We start from the raw sequence: 18,368 nt of genomic DNA on the forward strand, positions 1-18,368 counted from the left end.
TAGTCCTATATATGTTTTCAGTGACGGGTGTGAGCTTGCTTTGTGTGGACTGCCACTCTTGGCTCACTTTCGATGGCCAGCTTTGATCCGTATTTTGTCTTAGTCGAGGCAACTGCAGGAAAAGCCACGGCCGTCCCGAGTCCTTTTCCACTCCGATCCAAAACGCAGTCTGTCGATTTTATCCGCCTGTCGCTGCTGCCCTGCATCTGCAGGTTTAGTTCATTGAAATTCTGAAACATGTCACTGAGGTATGCAAATTTCACGAGGCAGTAGTTGTTGTTGTTGTTGTTGTTGTTGTTGTTGTTAAACTTGTGGGCAAGTTGATTACAGTCTTCCTCCAAGAAGATTCTGATCTCGTGACGGCCGTCGCCCGAGCCCCGTCTGTGCAGATCCCCCTTCTACAGATCAGCCTTTCAAGTAAGTGTCGCTGATTTCGAATAATTTGTCTGCAGTGGCTCCTCCTTAAAATGACCGGCGTCAATTAATGTGACGTACGTTATCAAAATCCAGTCTTTGTTGCTGTCATTCGCCGTCTTGAATTTTGTCATCAATCTCCTCTGTATCTTTCGACACGTCATAAACCATAGTTGAAACCATATCAGTAGCAGAAGGAAGTAGTAATTACTCAGATGCCGAGGAGATGTGAAGTCTCCAAGTGACATCTTAACCGGTTCCGCCTCGTCATATTTTCTCAAAGTATATATATCCAGAACGATCACCTTCAGCTTTAGAAGAGAACGGTTCCGGATATATACTTTGAGTGTTTGAACGGGGAACTTCATTTCTCGGGCCTCTGAGAAAGAGAGTCTAGAAACTGCCATTCGACGCATATCAATTTGTGGTTTACACACACATTCACCCTCTATCTTTTCTGCTCCACATTAAAACTAACCTCTCTTAATTTTCCACGTGTCTTATGACTTATTTTGACAAGTCTGTGTGTTTCCATTACACACGTCCTTAAATCCCGGTAAACCTTTGGAGCACAGCTTTTGTCTCCTGATTTTTATTCTGAATATACAGCTACTCAAGTGAACTCTGGAGAAGCTTTGTACTTTTACACACTGTTCATTTTAATCTTTTGCCGTGTGTTTGTCCGACAGGGCGAAAGAGATGTATTTTAACGGTACTCGGATCGAGAGCTGGACCTCACGTTTTACCCGGGCGCGTACTCAGGTAAGCCTTCCATATTTGTGTTTATTATCACGTCAGATATATCTATCACGAACAACGGTAACTATTAAAAACTGAGCCAGGCTAATCAGAACTGTAAGTTTTCCTTCCCCCACGCAAGCTCATTGTGACAATAATTTGACTTAAACACATATGAATCAAAAACATTTTCACATAGCCGAGTCCCAACCTTCCAAATGTGTATTTTCTTCCTCAGAGGATAGAAAGTGAACATTTAGGAAAATAAACACTGCCTAGAATATCCGCATACTAACAAGAATATCACTTTTATTTAGTCCTTCTGTACAATAACGTCCGTAACAGACCTAAGATATGTTTTTTGGGGTTAGCCGTAAGAGTTGTTAATACTTTGCGCGCGACAGAGGTTTTTAGCAGCGAACGAGGCCTCGACCGTACAACCTATTTGAGGTTCTTTTGCGGAGCCTTACGTTTGACCCTGCATTTCATTAAAGTAGAAGTTTAACGAACTCGTTTGCATTCTTTCTCACCCAGTTCAGCCGACAAACATGTGCTGCACGTTCAGGGTTAAATGGAGTCCAACCTGATTTGCTTTACTAACATAGACTTCCCTGTCTGTTATCTCAAGGAAGATTCCATCTCAGCCAGCCGAGCAACTGTTGAAGAAAATTCACTCGAGTCCTTAGTTTGAAGTTTGCTGTAGAGAAGTAAGTTTAACGGTACCCCAGCTGACACAACTGTATTTGCATATACCTGGGCTTACAGACAAGAAATGAAGCGCTTGTAGCGTAGCACCTCGGTTCAAGTTATCAGGGGGTGTCGGGCCCTTAGACTAGATCAGCATACCTGAGTTTTATTTCCGCCGTCTCCGTTACGCCCGAGTATGTCTTGGGACATACGACGAACCACCGTCACTTGCAATAAGAGTTCTCCGGTGGAAGTCATCAGTTAAAACCAATATTTATTCGCTATTAGAGAATCAAAATCAGCTTGTACATATTTTTCTAACTATCCCATCGATCGGTGAAAAAACAATAGACATTGGCTAGTACAGAATGATCTCTCTCCTAAATGTAGAGGGGAAGATCAACTAGTTATTTAGAAAGGATACTGCAGTACAGAAGTCAGGAATACCAGGGTTTGCAGGATGTTTAGAGCACACTAGCATGATTTGGGAAGCATTTGATTATTTCAAAGTACCTGGAGTAGTGGTTAATTTAGTAAAATTGTATTTCCAAGATATTAGGCAATCATTAGAGCTTCTAAGTGGGTTGTAGGTGGAGAGAGGCGGCCTTACACCAATGACTACAACGGTGCCATGTATGAAAAGAATACTTGAGAGACTTAATAAAAACTTAAAGCGGGCTAGTAAGTATCTCAATAAGCAGAGGGAAGTTTGTAATAGACGAAGAGGAAAAATCAGTAAAGAGTCTAGGTAGGCGGTACAAGGCAGACTTGAACGACGAAGAACAGGTAGCGCCTGCAGTTTGGGTTATTTCCCAGGCTGATGTGAGATTCCAATATCCACTGCAGAAAAAATTAGTTAGCGGCTAGACGTTTAAGCACAGTGGCGACGTACTGCCAACTCCCCAGAACCTAAAACTCTGGGTAAACGGAGACCCACTACGTTCATTGTGATTTTTATATTTCATAGAGCTGACTGTTCTGTGGTAGGCCTGTATTGTTTGTCTTAGAGCACAGCCTAAAAAGGCCCCTCTCCCTGACTCTACATCCCGAATCTGCTAGTGTGTTTTGTCAGAGTTGATGATGGTGTGAGGAGCAGTGATGGCTGGCATTAGGGGAGTGACCACTTTCTGTTCTCTCTCCCGCTTGCCTTCATCCCGGTTGTAAGGGTTCACCACAATACGTAATTTTTTTTAACATTTCTCACAACAGCATTTGTATTGTTGAGGCAGCTTCTGATTAGGAAATGTTATTTTCATTCTTTCTTTGTAAAAGTTCCACACGGCTGACATTTTGTTCTGCTCTCTCGTCGCACTCAGGTGCAGGGAACAAGGTGGGACGACGCTACACGGTGACAACTATAAGTTAAGTACGATGTTGAATTAATCAATTGTTGAACACGATTGTTTGTATTTTGATTGACTCTCAGTTGTGCCGGTACCACTGGGAACTTCCCACCCAATTACTGATCTAGTTGCGAAGGTTTTATGGTATTCAGGCACACAATCGTGTAAACCTTTCAGGTGAGAGTTTGTCATTGCTGACATCACAGCGCAGTTAAGTAACACTCACCCTAGATTAAAAGTGTTTGCAGAAAGAGTCCCCTGCAAGAAGACATGACAGGGAAGTTAGCTGTGATACTTAGGTAAAGTGCAGAAAAGAGGCCTTACTGTCCTCGCCTCTCTGATGTGATAAAAGGTTCCTTTGTGTCAATAACTCTACATGTCTTTACAATCAACTTCTTTAATGGCTTGTGACTGATGCCAGTGGATAAGAATATAGATACAATGAAATAAGGTTATATCCATTTGAAATTCAGTGAAGTGTGGCATCGTTACACATTGTAAGTTTTCCCTCTGCTCGTTTCTCCTAGGGCATCACCCTGAAAACGAACGACCTCGACCACCGACGAGAATAGCTCTCACGTTCTGTCGGTAAGCCCTTTGAGTAGCTTCAGGTGTAATTTTAGTTCAGTCTTCATGGTTTGTTCAAATCTATCTGCAAGTTTTCATGTGTGGAGATGGGGAATTTTGAAGGATCCACAATATTAAAATCAGTTGATATTTGCCTTCTGCAGAACAGTGTTCCTGTCTTCATAGGCACTTGTGGAAATAAAATTGACTTTGGTCTCATAATTGAGTCGGTCCCCTGCGGCGTCTTCCGACAGACGTTCCCCTCTCGTCGTCGGGGAAGAAACGTAGTTCTTCGATTGCTGATTAATGTAGTATAGTTGAACTTTTGTCGTTGGGGAGAAACGTGATTCTTTGATCGCTAATGGCTGTTTTGATGATTAATGTAGTATAGTTGAACTTTTGTCGTTGGGGAAGAAACGTAATTCTTTGATTGATGATTAATGTGGTATAGTTGAACTTTTGTCGTTGAGGGAGAAACGTGATTCTTTGATTGCTAATGGCTGTTTTGATGATTAATGTAGTATAGTTGAACTTTTGTCGTTGAGGGAGAAACGTGATTCTTTGATTGCTAATGGCTGTTTAATGTAGTATAGTTGAACTTTTGTCGTTGGGGAAGAAACGTGATTCTTTGATTGCTAATGGCTGTTTTGATGGTTAATGTGGTATAGTTGAACTTTTGTCGTTGGGGAAGAAACGTAATTCTTTGATTGCTAGTGGCTGTTTTGATGATTAATGTAGTATAGTTGAACTTTTGTCGTTGAGGGAGAAACGTGATTCTTTGATTGCTAGTGGCTGTTTTGATGATTAATGTAGTATAGTTGAACTTTTGTCGTTGAGGGAGAAACGTGATTCTTTGATTAATGTAGTATAGTTGAACTTTTGTCGTTGAGGGAGAAACGTGATTCTTTGATTGCTAGTGGCTGTTTTGATGATTAATGTAGTATAGTTGAACTTTTGTCGTTGGGGAAGAAACGTGATTCTTTGATGATTAATGTAGTATAGTTGAACTTTTGTCGTTGAGGGAGAAACGTGATTCTTTGATTGCTAGTGGCTGTTTTGATGATTAATGTAGTATAGTTGAACTTTTGTCGTTGGGGAAGAAACGTGATTCTTTGATTGCTAGTGGCTGTTTTGATGATTAATGTAGTATAGTTGAACTTTTGTCGTTGGGGAAGAAACGTGATTCTTTGATTGCTAATGGCTGTTTTGATGGTTAATGTGGTATAGTTGAACTTTTGTCGTTGGGGAAGAAACGTGATTCTTTGATTGCTAGTGGCTGTTTTGATGATTAATGTAGTATAGTTGAACTTTTGTCGTTGAGGGAGAAACGTGATTCTTTGATTAATGTAGTATAGTTGAACTTTTGTCGTTGAGGGAGAAACGTGATTCTTTGATTGCTAGTGGCTGTTTTGATGATTAATGTAGTATAGTTGAACTTTTGTCGTTGGGGAAGAAACGTGATTCTTTGATTGCTAATGGCTGTTTTGATGATTAATGTAGTATAGTTGAACTTTTGTCGTTGAGGGAGAAACGTGATTCTTTGATTGCTAGTGGCTGTTTTGATGATTAATGTAGTATAGTTGAACTTTTGTCGTTGAGGGAGAAACGTGATTCTTTGATTGCTAATGGCTGTTTTGATGATTAATGTAGTATAGTTGAACTTTTGTCGTTGGGGAAGAAACGTGATTCTTTGATTGCTAATGGCTGTTTAATGTAGTATAGTTGAACTTTTGTCGTTGGGGAAGAAACGTGATTCTTTGATTGCTAATGGCTGTTTTGATGGTTAATGTGGTATAGTTGAACTTTTGTCGTTGGGGAAGAAACGTAATTCTTTGATTGCTAGTGGCTGTTTTGATGATTAATGTAGTATAGTTGAACTTTTGTCGTTGAGGGAGAAACGTGATTCTTTGATTGCTAGTGGCTGTTTTGATGATTAATGTAGTATAGTTGAACTTTTGTCGTTGGGGAAGAAACGTGATTCTTTGATTGCTAATGGCTGTTTTGATGATTAATGTGGTATAGTTGAACTTTTGTCGTTGAGGGAGAAACGTGATTCTTTGATTGCTAGTGGCTGTTTTGATGATTAATGTAGTATAGTTGAACTTTTGTCGTTGAGGGAGAAACGTGATTCTTTGATTGCTAATGGCTGTTTAATGTAGTATAGTTGAACTTTTGTCGTTGGGGAAGAAACGTGATTGCTAATGGCTGTTTAGATGATTAATGTAGTATAGTTGAACTTTTGTCGTTGAGGGAGAAACGTGATTCTTTGATTGCTAATGGCTGTTTTGATGATTAATGTAGTATAGTTGAACTTTTGTCGTTGGGGAAGAAACGTGATTCTTTGATTGCTAATGGCTGTTTTGATGGTTAATGTGGTATAGTTGAACTTTTGTCGTTGGGGAAGAAACGTGATTCTTTGATTGCTAATGGCTGTTTTGATGATTAATGTAGTATAGTTGAACTTTTGTCGTTGAGGGAGAAACGTGATTCTTTGATTGCTAATGGCTGTTTTGATGATTAATGTGGTATAGTTGAACTTTTGTCGTTGAGGGAGAAACGTGATTCTTTGATTGCTAATGGCTGTTTTGATGATTAATGTGGTATAGTTGAACTTTTGTCGTTGGGGAAGAAACGTGATTCTTTGATTGCTAATGGCTGTTTTGATGGTTAATGTGGTATAGTTGAACTTTTGTCGTTGGGGAAGAAACGTGATTCTTTGATTGCTAATGGCTGTTTTGATGATTAATGTGGTATAGTTGAACTTTTGTCGTTGAGGGAGAAACGTGATTCTTTGATTGCTAATGGCTGTTTTGATGATTAATGTAGTATAGTTGAACTTTTGTCGTTGAGGGAGAAACGTGATTCTTTGATTGCTAATGGCTGTTTTGATGATTAATGTAGTATAGTTGAACTTTTGTCGTTGGGGAAGAAACGTAATTCTTTGATTGATGATTAATGTGGTATAGTTGAACTTTTGTCGTTGAGGGAGAAACGTGATTCTTTGATTGCTAATGGCTGTTTTGATGATTAATGTAGTATAGTTGAACTTTTGTCGTTGGGGAAGAAACGTGATTCTTTGATTGCTAATGGCTGTTTAATGTAGTATAGTTGAACTTTTGTCGTTGGGGAAGAAACGTGATTCTTTGATTGCTAATGGCTGTTTTGATGGTTAATGTGGTATAGTTGAACTTTTGTCGTTGGGGAAGAAACGTAATTCTTTGATTGCTAGTGGCTGTTTTGATGATTAATGTAGTATAGTTGAACTTTTGTCGTTGAGGGAGAAACGTGATTCTTTGATTGCTAGTGGCTGTTTTGATGATTAATGTAGTATAGTTGAACTTTTGTCGTTGAGGGAGAAACGTGATTCTTTGATTGCTAGTGGCTGTTTTGATGATTAATGTAGTATAGTTGAACTTTTGTCGTTGGGGAAGAAACGTGATTCTTTGATGATTAATGTAGTATAGTTGAACTTTTGTCGTTGAGGGAGAAACGTGAGTCTTTGATTGCTAGTGGCTGTTTTGATGATTAATGTAGTATAGTTGAACTTTTGTCGTTGGGGAAGAAACGTGATTCTTTGATTGCTAGTGGCTGTTTTGATGATTAATGTAGTATAGTTGAACTTTTGTCGTTGGGGAAGAAACGTGATTCTTTGATTGCTAATGGCTGTTTTGATGATTAATGTGGTATAGTTGAACTTTTGTCGTTGGGGAAGAAACGTGATTCTTTGATTGCTAGTGGCTGTTTTGATGATTAATGTAGTATAGTTGAACTTTTGTCGTTGAGGGAGAAACGTGATTCTTTGATTGCTAATGGCTGTTTTGATGATTAATGTGGTATAGTTGAACTTTTGTCGTTGGGGAAGAAACGTGATTCTTTGATTGCTAATGGCTGTTTTGATGATTAATGTGGTATAGTTGAACTTTTGTCGTTGAGGGAGAAACGTGATTCTTTGATTGCTAATGGCTGTTTTGATGATTAATGTAGTATAGTTGAACTTTTGTCGTTGAGGGAGAAACGTGATTCTTTGATTGCTAATGGCTGTTTTGATGGTTAATGTGGTATAGTTGAACTTTTGTCGTTGGGGAAGAAACGTGATTCTTTGATTGCTAATGGCTGTTTTGATGATTAATGTAGTATAGTTGAACTTTTGTCATTGGGGAAGAAATGTGGTTCTTTGATTGTGCTTAATTGAAATGTCACTGTTCCTTCATTAATTTGTTATTTCTTCTCTTCCTCAGGGACTGCATAGGGGGCGGCTGGCAAATTTTTGGATATGCAGTTTGTGTGTGGTTACAATAAAAGAAATGACCGGGTGAAAAGGCTCATGTGTTGTCCTTTCACAAATTTAAGTTTTAAGTTTTAAGTTTTAAGTTTTAAGTTTTAAGTTTTAAGTTTTAAGTTTTAAGTTTTAAGTTTTAAGTTTTAAGTTTTAAGTTTTAAGTTTTAAGTTTTAAGTTTTAAGTTTTAAGTTTTAAGTTTTACTTACTTACTTACTTACTTACTTACTTACTTACTTACTTACTTACTTACTTACTTACTTACTTACTTACTTACTTACTTACTTACTTACTTACTTACTTACTTACTTACTTACTTACTTACTTACTTACTTACTTACTTACTTACTTACTTACTTACTTACTTACTTACTTACTTACTTACTTACTTACTTACTTACTTACTTACTTACTTACTTACTTACTACTTACTTACTACTTACTTACTTACTTACTTAACTTACTTACTTACTTACTTACTTACTTACTTACTTACTTACTTACTTACTTACTTACTTACTTACTTACTTACTTACTTACTTACTTACTTACTTACTTACTTACTTACTTACTTACTTACTTACTTACTTACTTACTTACTTTACTTACTTACTTACTTACTTACTTACTTACTTACTTACTTACTTACTTACTTACTTACTTACTTACTTACTTACTTACTACTTACTTACTTACTTACTTACTTACTTACTTACTTACTTACTTACTTACTTACTTACTTACTTACTTACTTACTTACTTACTTACTTACTTACTTACTTACTTACTTACTTACTTACTTACTTACTTACTTACTTACTTACTTACTTACTTACTTACTTACTTACAACAAAACCAAATTACCAACCTCTTTTAAAAACAAACACCCATTGCAAGACACAGTGCATTTTAGTTTTGTTTCTTTCTGCACACATAAATTGGATTTTTGCTCTCTGCAGAGAGAAATGAGGTGTAGCATTACCTTTAAAATTGTACCCACTTCTCAATCAGTCTGTCTTGTGAGGTAAGGAGTTAAAAAAATTCACACACTCTTTCACCAAAATGTACAGCACAAAGGCTCAGTTTATTAGTTGTGTTGCACAAACAAATGGTCACACTAGCATCACCAGCTCCATCCTGGTATGCTACTACTTGTCAAACAAATACTTAAATAGATCTGCTGTTCCTACATGTCAGAGACAATGAGGGTGGTGGAAGTGACTTACCAGAGTGTCCCACAGAATCCCCTGCTCAGTGGACTCACAGGTCTTCAGTTTTTGCTTTCCAAGCGACTGGGTAAACCGGCTGTCCTGCACACAGCAGAGAGAGAGAGACAATGAGGGTAGCGCTGGGCCTGGCAGAAGTGCAGAAAAGAGGTGCATACATGTGCAGTGACTTACCAGAGAGAGTCCCCTGCTCAGTGGACTCACAGGTCTTCAGTTTTTGCTTTCCAAGCGAGTGGGTAAACCGGCTGTCCTGCACACAGCAGAGAGAGTGAGACAATGAGGGTAGCGCTGGGCCTGGCAGAAGTGCAGAAAATAGGTGCATACATGTGCAGTGACTTACCAGAGAGAGTCCCCTGCTCAGTGGACTCACAGGTCTTCAGTTTTTGCTTTCCAAGCGAGTGGGTAAACCGGCTGTCCTGCAGAGAGAGTGAGACAATGAGGGTAGCGCTGGGCCTGGCAGAAGTGCAGAAAATAGGTGCATACATGTGCAGTGACTTACCAGAGAGAGTCCCCTGCTCAGTGGACTCACAGGTCTTCAGTTTTTGCTTTCCAAGCGAGTGGGTAAACCGGCTGTCCTGCAGAGAGAGTGAGACAATGAGGGTAGCGCTGGGCCTGGCAGAGAGTGAGACAGAGAATGAGGGAAAAGTGCAGGAAAAAAAGGACTTACCACACTGCTGATTGCTCACACCTGTGAACAGCCAATCACACCTCCGCAGGGCTGCACCTCGTTGACTCCCCTAATTGGATCCTCCTGCATCTCTCACACACACACACACAAAAAATCACTGAGACTTTCCAGCAGCAACTATTACTTTGTACAAAACACAAAAAGGTGTATTGCCATTTTTTCACTTTTTTGCCCTGAAAATACCTTAACATCTCTATACAGTTTTATATTTTATAGCCACTCCGACAGTCTTTCCAACCCGCTGACACTTAGTCGTTCCCCAACAACTGCACCCACGTGTTCTTACCGTCCTCACCGGGTCTCCTTGTGCAGCTGAGAGCAATGAAGCACATGGCAAAGAGAGTGAGACAATGAGGGTAGCGCTGGGCCTGGCAAAAGTGCAGAAAACAGCAGAAAAAGGCCTTACCGTCCTCGCTCGGTTGAGTCGCAGGCCTTCACCCACGTCCGTCTTCACACACACACAGAGGTCTTCGCACGAGGGCTACACGAGGGACTGATGCACCGGTGGTTCACTACTCCTCCTCAAGTACCACACTGCTGATTGATCACAACTGTGAACAGCCAATCCCAGCCAGGCCTCCTCTTGATTGCAGATGGAAAACACCAGGGACCCCAGCTCCTCCTCCACACATCGTCTCAACCCCCTTTTCACATCTTCAATCCTTGTGGCCTGAAAAAGGATAGAAAACAGCACTCAAACATTTTGACTTTGCCGTTCAAAACACACATCTGATCACAAAGCTCCAACAAACAGTAAATGACTCAAACTACTTAGGTCTTTATAAGTGGGTGTCTGACTCCAAAAGTGCAACAAACAAACACACACTAACAACAAAGTTCACAGTAACAGCTAAAACACATCTTTGGAACCGATTCACACCTCTGTTCATAAGTGTACACTACACAAATCATGATGCATGGTGTCCACACACACACACACACACACCCGCCCAAGAAAACATTGTTTCACAGCTATGTCATTACGACACCACAAACCAGAGAGCTACAGAGGATTAAACGCCGTTTGGAAAAAAACACCGACCTTGAATGGAGCTCAGTGCTCGGCTGACAAAGACCGATTGAGAGCCTTAATTAAGTACGTACGCTTTACGTGACGTCCTGGTGAATATTTAAGGTAAACGCGAGAAACTCGTGCTACAGAAAATGGACCAGACTCAGTGAATAGCTCCCTAAGCTTAACATGTCCTATGATAAATATTAATTTAGCTATACAGACTAATGAGCAGTGATCACTGGCGTCCCAGAGTCACTCCCCTAATGCCAGCCGTCACTGCTACTCACACCACAACTATTTTCTTTATCTTGCCCATGCTACGACAAAACACACTAGCAGATTCAGCAAACAAACTCCCCTAAACAGTTGGAGAAAGTGGCGGCCATTTTGAATGAGGGAGGTAGAGTCAAGGAGAGATGCCTTTTTGAGCTAAACTCTCTCTGTGCTCCCCCCCCAACACCACACCATTCAACTCACCTAAACAGCCAAAGACACATTACAAACCCATTCAAACAACACAAGCAAACAATGCAGGCCACGCTACCCAAACAAACATTGTGCTGCGGGACCGCAGAACTCTCGTACAGATTCACCTGCCGCATTTGGCCAAAGTTCAAAACTGACAGTGCAAGACATGCCCATGTTTTACAGCCTAACAGAGGCATAGAAAACTGACAACACATATCTCAGAGATCACCGATTCTTTTTCACCACACACACACACACACAATGTCATCGAGATAAAACTGATATCCTTTTAAGATATCAGGGCCCGTTTTCACAAAGTATCTAAAAGTAGCTCCTACATCTGGGAGAAGTTAGTAGTAGCAGAGAAGACTCCTAAAGCTGCTTACAGACAAAACACAGCAACTGCAGCGCTCCAAAACCCATCGCTTCTGTCAATGTCACCATAGATGCCCTGTGAAATCCACACAGTCATGGAAAACCGGCACAAAACAAAAACGGAGGACAAATTGATTTTCTGTGTCTCGGAATACTGCAAAATATATAATACAAGCTTGCAGGAAAGCCTTCTCTTGGCGACAGATTTCTCACCGAGTAGGCATGTGTGAGCAACCCCCCCCCCCCCCCCCCCCTCGCTAAGGTGAAAAAACAATACACATTGGCTAAAACAGGAAGTTTATTTTTTGTTGTGCTTTTATTTTGGGAACCCCTACTAACCGCTCTCTCTGTTTGAGGTCTACTTCCGGGGGGCGTGTTTTCACGGGAATGCTGCCAGACTCGGCAGGTGTCAATTACCTCATCGGGCTGTACCAAGTGGGTAGGAAGGAGAGAGGGGAGCGGGTAGAGGGGTTTTACTTAAGTTTGGCTTTTGTTGGGTATTTCTTTAGTTTGTTATGTATTCTATTTTGATCTGTTAGGCCAAAGGTTAGTTTATGTAAATATCAGTGTGGTTAAATTGTAAAGGTATTCCATATGGCGCATGTGGTGCTAGTGTCTAGGGTCCCTGCACTACGTGATGTTTGGTAGAGGCTATGGGTACTTATACCAGGTGGGAAAGCAGGGCAGTGTGTCAAAGAATGGGGGTCAGGTTGGACGTCGCCGCCGCCGCCGCCGCTATCCAATGTAACCTGCTACGCCAGTCGGACTGCTTTGGTTGTCCGGCCATCCTGCGACCTCTATGTAAGAACTGTTGGACTTTGTTGTCATTTGCCACATCTCATCAGTAAACTAAGAGCTCTGCAACCAACTTTTGTGTGACTGATTCTGTCCTCTCTCATGCTTGCACTCCAAACCTTACAGCATGTCAGGTGTGTTTTAAGATCGACAATCCGTGCTTTTAACAGTCTGTAGCTACAGGTACAACAGGATGTAGCTATTAGGCTGCCATTTCAATTTGGCAGTCTAGGACGGATGACTTATTTTTTTTCCTCAATTGCATTCTTAGCTTACAAGTTACAAGACATTTTTCCTTACTGAGAGTTGGTCTCAACAGCTTTGTGAAGAAGACTTATGAGGAAACTTTTAATGTCACTTGAGTACACTTACTGGCAAGATAAAAGGCTTTGTAAATACAGACCCAGCACAACACCAGTGAAGCGGTAAAGCTTTGCCGATCGTGACTAACGCAGAATCTAAACTGGAGATGATGATGATCCCACCGCTACGCTTGCACCTCATGGAGGAGGTGTGGGGTGGGAGGGTGGTAAGTGGATGGTGAAAATTCCTTATTACAGCGACTCCCTTTAGAGTCGCTTACCGCAAACCGTTCCACATCCTCCGGCACAGGTCTGGATTTTCAACTGCACCTTGGTGTCTTGAGTGAGTCTGACACAGCGAGTGTGTGTCTCTGTCCTGACAGTCAGATGTACTTATATTGTCCCAGTTCTATCAACAAACTTATGTCACTGCCACAATGTGTGAAACAAAGGACATTTCAAACTTAAAAACACCATAACTTTGCTAAAAGACTGCTGAGGCCTCAATACTTGGCCAGGCCAACTTTGGACTACATTTTCCACAGGAAAAAGGAGTGGTGGGGATATTGTCTACGTTATTAAAGTGACAATGTGCCCTGCGGTGTGGAGGACGACACGTGCGATACGTTATCCGCGTCCGACGCCAAATGACCGTCCTTGGACAGAGATGTGTCAACAGAGGCACATTTTCAGTTTTGAAGTTCATTACAATCATTATTCCTCAATGGCAAATCTTAAATTTGTCGAAAATTAACATTACATCCATTTCCTAGTCGCTGTAGTTTCACTGACATTTCAGACGTTCACTTAGTTTGTTGGCCAGAAGAATGACCCGATTTAAAATCAAACTCACTCACTCACTCTCACTCTCACTTACTCTCTCTCATCGGGCTCTGTGGTTTACTACCTGTAAGTATTGATGACATGGTGGGACTACAGATATAGAGATAACCGCATCCGTGCTACTATACATTTTTATGTCTTCCTATACTGTGACATTTGTATGCCTTACTGTATTATCAGTCATCAAACCCGCTTAAAGAAGTGGTGAGAACGGTGGGAATAAATGAATTAACAAGGAACGACGTTTAACTGACATTAAGATTGAATCCTAAATAAGATATATTAAAATTGGGTGGGTGGGGGCGCTAGGCTAACCTGGTGAAAGTTTGTGTAAGCGCAAGAAAAGTAGACAAAGCATGTTTCTGCTTAATCGCGGCTGAGTTGACCGCTCTCTCTCGGCAAGTCTGCTACATTGGTCTGAACGCTAATAAAACCGGGTGCAAAAACAAACAAAAAAATGCAGTGGATTAGTTTTGGGTGGTTTAACTTCATTCGAGGCTGAGCTGAACTTGACGCTATCAAAGAATTCCATCAAGTACAGCTTTTCCTCCTTTAATAAAGTGGATAAAAGCGGCTTGTTTTTAAGTCGGAAAAATGGTTTTGTTTGAAGAACGGGCTTCACGAATAAGACGAGAAATCGCAATAGAAAAGACAAAAAAGGCCCGATATTAGCCGAAAAGAAAAAAGGAAGGAAGGGGCGCTCTGCGCTTAGATGATTTGGAATCAGATACTACAACCTTGTTAGCATCGCAAGCTTATTTCCATATTAACGACCCCTTCAGAACCTTCAAAGTAATGAATAATTGACAACAAATGAAATGTTTTGATTGTCGTCAGCGCCCGGCGTGTTTAATGTTTCGTATGTTGCTTCCGAGCTAATTATGAAGATGGCACATTTGTCAGAAATACACCCCCCCCCCCCCCCCCCCCACCATCCTCAGCAGATGCCCGTGTGCTTCCAGACAGGGTAAGGGGGGGGGGGGGGGGGGATGCTCAATGACCTGAGATTGAGTCTAATGGCTGCCATTGCTTACAGGGATTGTTCAGCCACACAAACGCCTCTGAGGGAGGAGGGCGGATACGGTTCTCTCTACATCTGTATTATATGAAGACGGCAGTCGCTCAAACTCTCTGAGGAGAGGACTGTGATCTTTGGAAACGTCGGCGCGGTTTTAGACGGTGACAAACTGTTCGGCGGCCACCTTGTCGCTCCGATGCACCTCGGCCGTGCCAGACGGAGGCTGGAGAGCGCTATATTTGGTTCCGGCTTGTGTTTGTGTACGCTACGAGTGTTTGTTTGTGTACATCTGTGTGCGCGTGTGTCTGCACGTGCCTGTCGTGGTCAGGGCAGAGTATCCTGAAGACACTGTCAGGCGGGATTGATTTCCTCTTTCCCCATCTTCGGAAGCGTTCCTGTAACACAGCTGACCCCCCGAGTTTCGTTACCTTGTCATTTTGCGACACGGATCAGAGCGAAGACGAGCTGGAAATAGCCGCACGGCGACCTTGGACTCTTGGAGGAGGAGGAGGAGGAGGAGGAGGAGGAGGAGGAGGAGGAGGAGAAGAAGGAGGAGGAGGAGGAGGAGGAGGAGAAGGAGGAGATGGGACTGACAGGAGCTGTAAAAAACACACAGTACACATATTCATGCACACACAGAGAAGCAACGCCGCATGTCCAGGATAAACTCAGAACGTAAACTTAACTGAACCGACTCCACGCGATAACTAAAGAAGAATACAACGTTTCCCTCGGTTCAAAACCTCACTGCGGCGCTTCCTGCTTCAAGAGCAACATTAGAAACCCAGAATGCCAATGATAAGCACATATATATGTCAGAGGGCTTAGGAAAACACCAGCTTTAACTCACATTAACTTACAGTTCCCTTTTTGAGTAACTTGTACTTTCATTCTTTGAACTGCTATTTAGACTAGTCACAGATTAAGGTTGTACGTTAAAGTAAATCAATGCTTACATATTGAGTAGCGCATACACAGGACTTAATGGTATTAGTACTAACAGGCAATATTGGCTCTGAGTGGACACTTCCACCCAGCAGCCAGTAGAGGGCACAACAGCACCAGGAAACACCTGCAACCCAACACCCGCCAAAGACTTCTTAAATCCTGAGTGTCTGTCTCACACGCACGATGACCTTTAACCCCGACCGGGTGGAGTTAACAGGATCGATGCGAGGTAGAAAGTCTGGGTGTGAACTCTGACACTCATCCTCTCACCTGCAGATTATCGGACTTTCTCAGAGCCGTCACCGTGGGTCCGTTTTTTAAGCATTTCCTGCAGACAGATAAAAAAGGGGAAGGGGATTTGATATCACAATTGTCTTCACACCATACACCTTTGAATAACAAATAAAAAGGAACAGTCAGGAATTTCACAGACCTATTAACTCCGCATGGACTCATGTGAAGCGTTTGAAGCCTGCAACCAAAAAAACTGGAAGTTGTTATAGCTCTTGCGGTTGGATGATATTAGTGTGATGATTGGGTGTCCACATACTTTTGGCTGTATCCTCCTCATTTCTCTCTCCACATCAGGTGATCGACCTCATTTCACCCCCAGTATGCTGGAGGTCGCCTGTGTCATCTGGTGCACCATACTCCCCCCCCCCCCCCCCCCCCCCCCCCCCCCCCCCCACACACACACAACACACACACACACACACAGAAACAAACAGTGAGAGAGAGAGAGAGAGCCCAGCTGGGTAAGCGAGCTGCACTCCCCCCCCCTCTCTCTCTCTCTCTCTCTCTCTCTCTCTCTCTCTCTCTCTCAGAGGTATTTGGTTGGTTATGGATCCCTGAGGGACGCTGCTGCCTCCTGCGAGCAGAGGATCCATGCCAGGCCCTCGGTTGAACCGTGTGTGTGTATGTGTGTGAGAGAGAGAGGGAGGGAAAGGGAGGGGGAGATACTCTGGCTGGCACTTTCTCAATCGCGCCAAAAGAAGGCAGAACAGCAGAGCGTGTCCTCATGCAAACAGAGTAAACAAAGGTTTTGAAAGGATGAAACTATTATAATAGTTTCACCCTTTCAAGACCTTTGCTATTATCTTGAATTAAATTATCTTGACATTTTAAAGGAAGATTAAAAAGCCAAAAAGTGACATAAAATAATATAGTTCTTCTGTTGAGGGGCGCTCTCTCACTAAGACTAATGCTGAAGAATATTTCTCTTCACTACTACTACTACTAGTACTGCCACTGCTTTTTCAAGAAAGCTACCTAACTGGCTGAGCTAAGAGATAGTTAACTGTAGCTGGAGCTGCCCATGACTCAGCAGCATTGGCAGATTATGAGACAAACCCCCCCCAACTTGTCAGTTTTATTTAATTTGTACATACGTTCTGTGCATGTATCATGTACACGCACATACACTCCCCTTCAAAAGTATTGGAACAGTGAGGCCAATTCCTTTATTTTTGCTGTAGACTGAAAACATTTGGGTTTGACACCAAAATATGAATATGAGACAAGAGATCAACATTTCAGCTTTTATTTCCAAGTATTTACATCTGGATTTGATACACAACTTAGAAGATAGCACCTTTTATTTTGAACACACCCATTTTTCATGTGAGCAAAAGTATTGGAACGTGTGACTGACAGGTGTGTATTATTGCCCAGGTGTGTCCTATTACATTGATTATTCAAACAATAAATAGCACTGAATGTCTACGCTCAGTTTCAGATTTGGATTTTATAGTTCTTATACATAGCATTTATAGTTACAGGTGTAACTAATATATAAACCAGAGAGCTGTCTATGGGTGAAAAAAAAGCAATTGTGAAGCTGAGAGAAGAGGGAAAATCGATTAGAGCCACTAGACAAACATTGGCCATAGCCAGTACAACCATTTTGAATGTCCTGAAGAAGAAAGAAACCACTGGTGTACCAAGTAACAGACGTTGAATGGGTAGACCGAGGAAAACAGCAGCAGTTGACTGCTTGAGAGCTGTAAAGAGAGACCCTAAAACAACTGATAGTGACATCAGCAACAACCTCCAGAGGGCAGGAGTGAAGGAATCAGAATCTACTGTTCGCAGAAGACTTCGTGAACAAAAGAGCAGAGGCTAGACCGGAAGATGCAAACCACTCATTAGCAAGAAGAATAAGAAGGCAAGGTTGGAATTTGCCAAAAAAGTACAGAGACGAGCCTCAAAAATTCTGGGACAAAGTTTTATGGACTGATGAGACAAAGGTTAACCTTTACCAAAGTGATGGAAAGGCTAAAGTTTGGAGAAAGAGAGGATCTGCTCATGATCCCACACATAGAAGCTCGTCTGTGAAACACGGCGGAGGTGATGTCGTGGCTTGGGCTTGCATGGCTTCTTCTGGGACGGGCTCATTAATCTTCATTGATGATGTAACACATGATGGCAGCAGCAAAATGAACTCAGAAGTCTACAGAAACATTTTGTCTGCCAATTTAAAGAAAGATGCAACCAAACTGATTGGGAAATCATTCATCATGCAGCAAGATAATGACCCAAAGTGCACTGCAAAAACAACAAAGGAGTTCATCAGGGGCAAGAAGTGGAAGGTTTTAGACCGGCCAAGTCAATCTCCAGACTTAAACCCTACGGAGCATTTTAGCTGCTAAAGAAGAGACTGAAGGG

At 41.8% G+C, this 18,368-nt stretch overlaps 2 long non-coding RNA genes across 4 annotated transcripts; one reads left to right on the top strand and one right to left on the bottom strand.

The window, feature by feature from the left end:
• The first annotated feature begins 3,267 nt into the window (after nucleotides 1–3,267).
• On the top strand, nucleotides 3,268–8,068 carry LOC130165232 (uncharacterized). The gene is made up of 2 exons (XR_008826756.1): nucleotides 3,268–3,770; nucleotides 7,988–8,068. It is a non-coding gene; the product is annotated as an uncharacterized LOC130165232 (long non-coding RNA).
• Nucleotides 8,069–9,131: 1,063 nt separating this feature from the next.
• LOC130165393 (uncharacterized) lies at nucleotides 9,132–16,355 on the bottom strand. 3 transcript variants are annotated; one of them, XR_008826790.1, is made up of 10 exons: nucleotides 16,255–16,355; nucleotides 16,138–16,176; nucleotides 15,975–16,032; nucleotides 15,185–15,355; nucleotides 10,347–10,610; nucleotides 10,227–10,252; nucleotides 9,920–10,003; nucleotides 9,752–9,827; nucleotides 9,427–9,668; nucleotides 9,132–9,336 (listed from the first exon to the last, which is right to left on the bottom strand). It is a non-coding gene; the product is annotated as an uncharacterized LOC130165393 (long non-coding RNA). The 3 variants fall into 3 exon arrangements; XR_008826792.1 differs by lacking the exon at nucleotides 15,185–15,355; XR_008826791.1 differs by lacking the exon at nucleotides 10,227–10,252.
• Nucleotides 16,356–18,368: the final 2,013 nt, after the last annotated feature.

This window comes from Seriola aureovittata, chromosome 24 (assembly GCF_021018895.1).
Source record: "Seriola aureovittata isolate HTS-2021-v1 ecotype China chromosome 24, ASM2101889v1, whole genome shotgun sequence".
Classification (NCBI taxonomy): Eukaryota; Metazoa; Chordata; class Actinopteri; order Carangiformes; family Carangidae; genus Seriola; species Seriola aureovittata.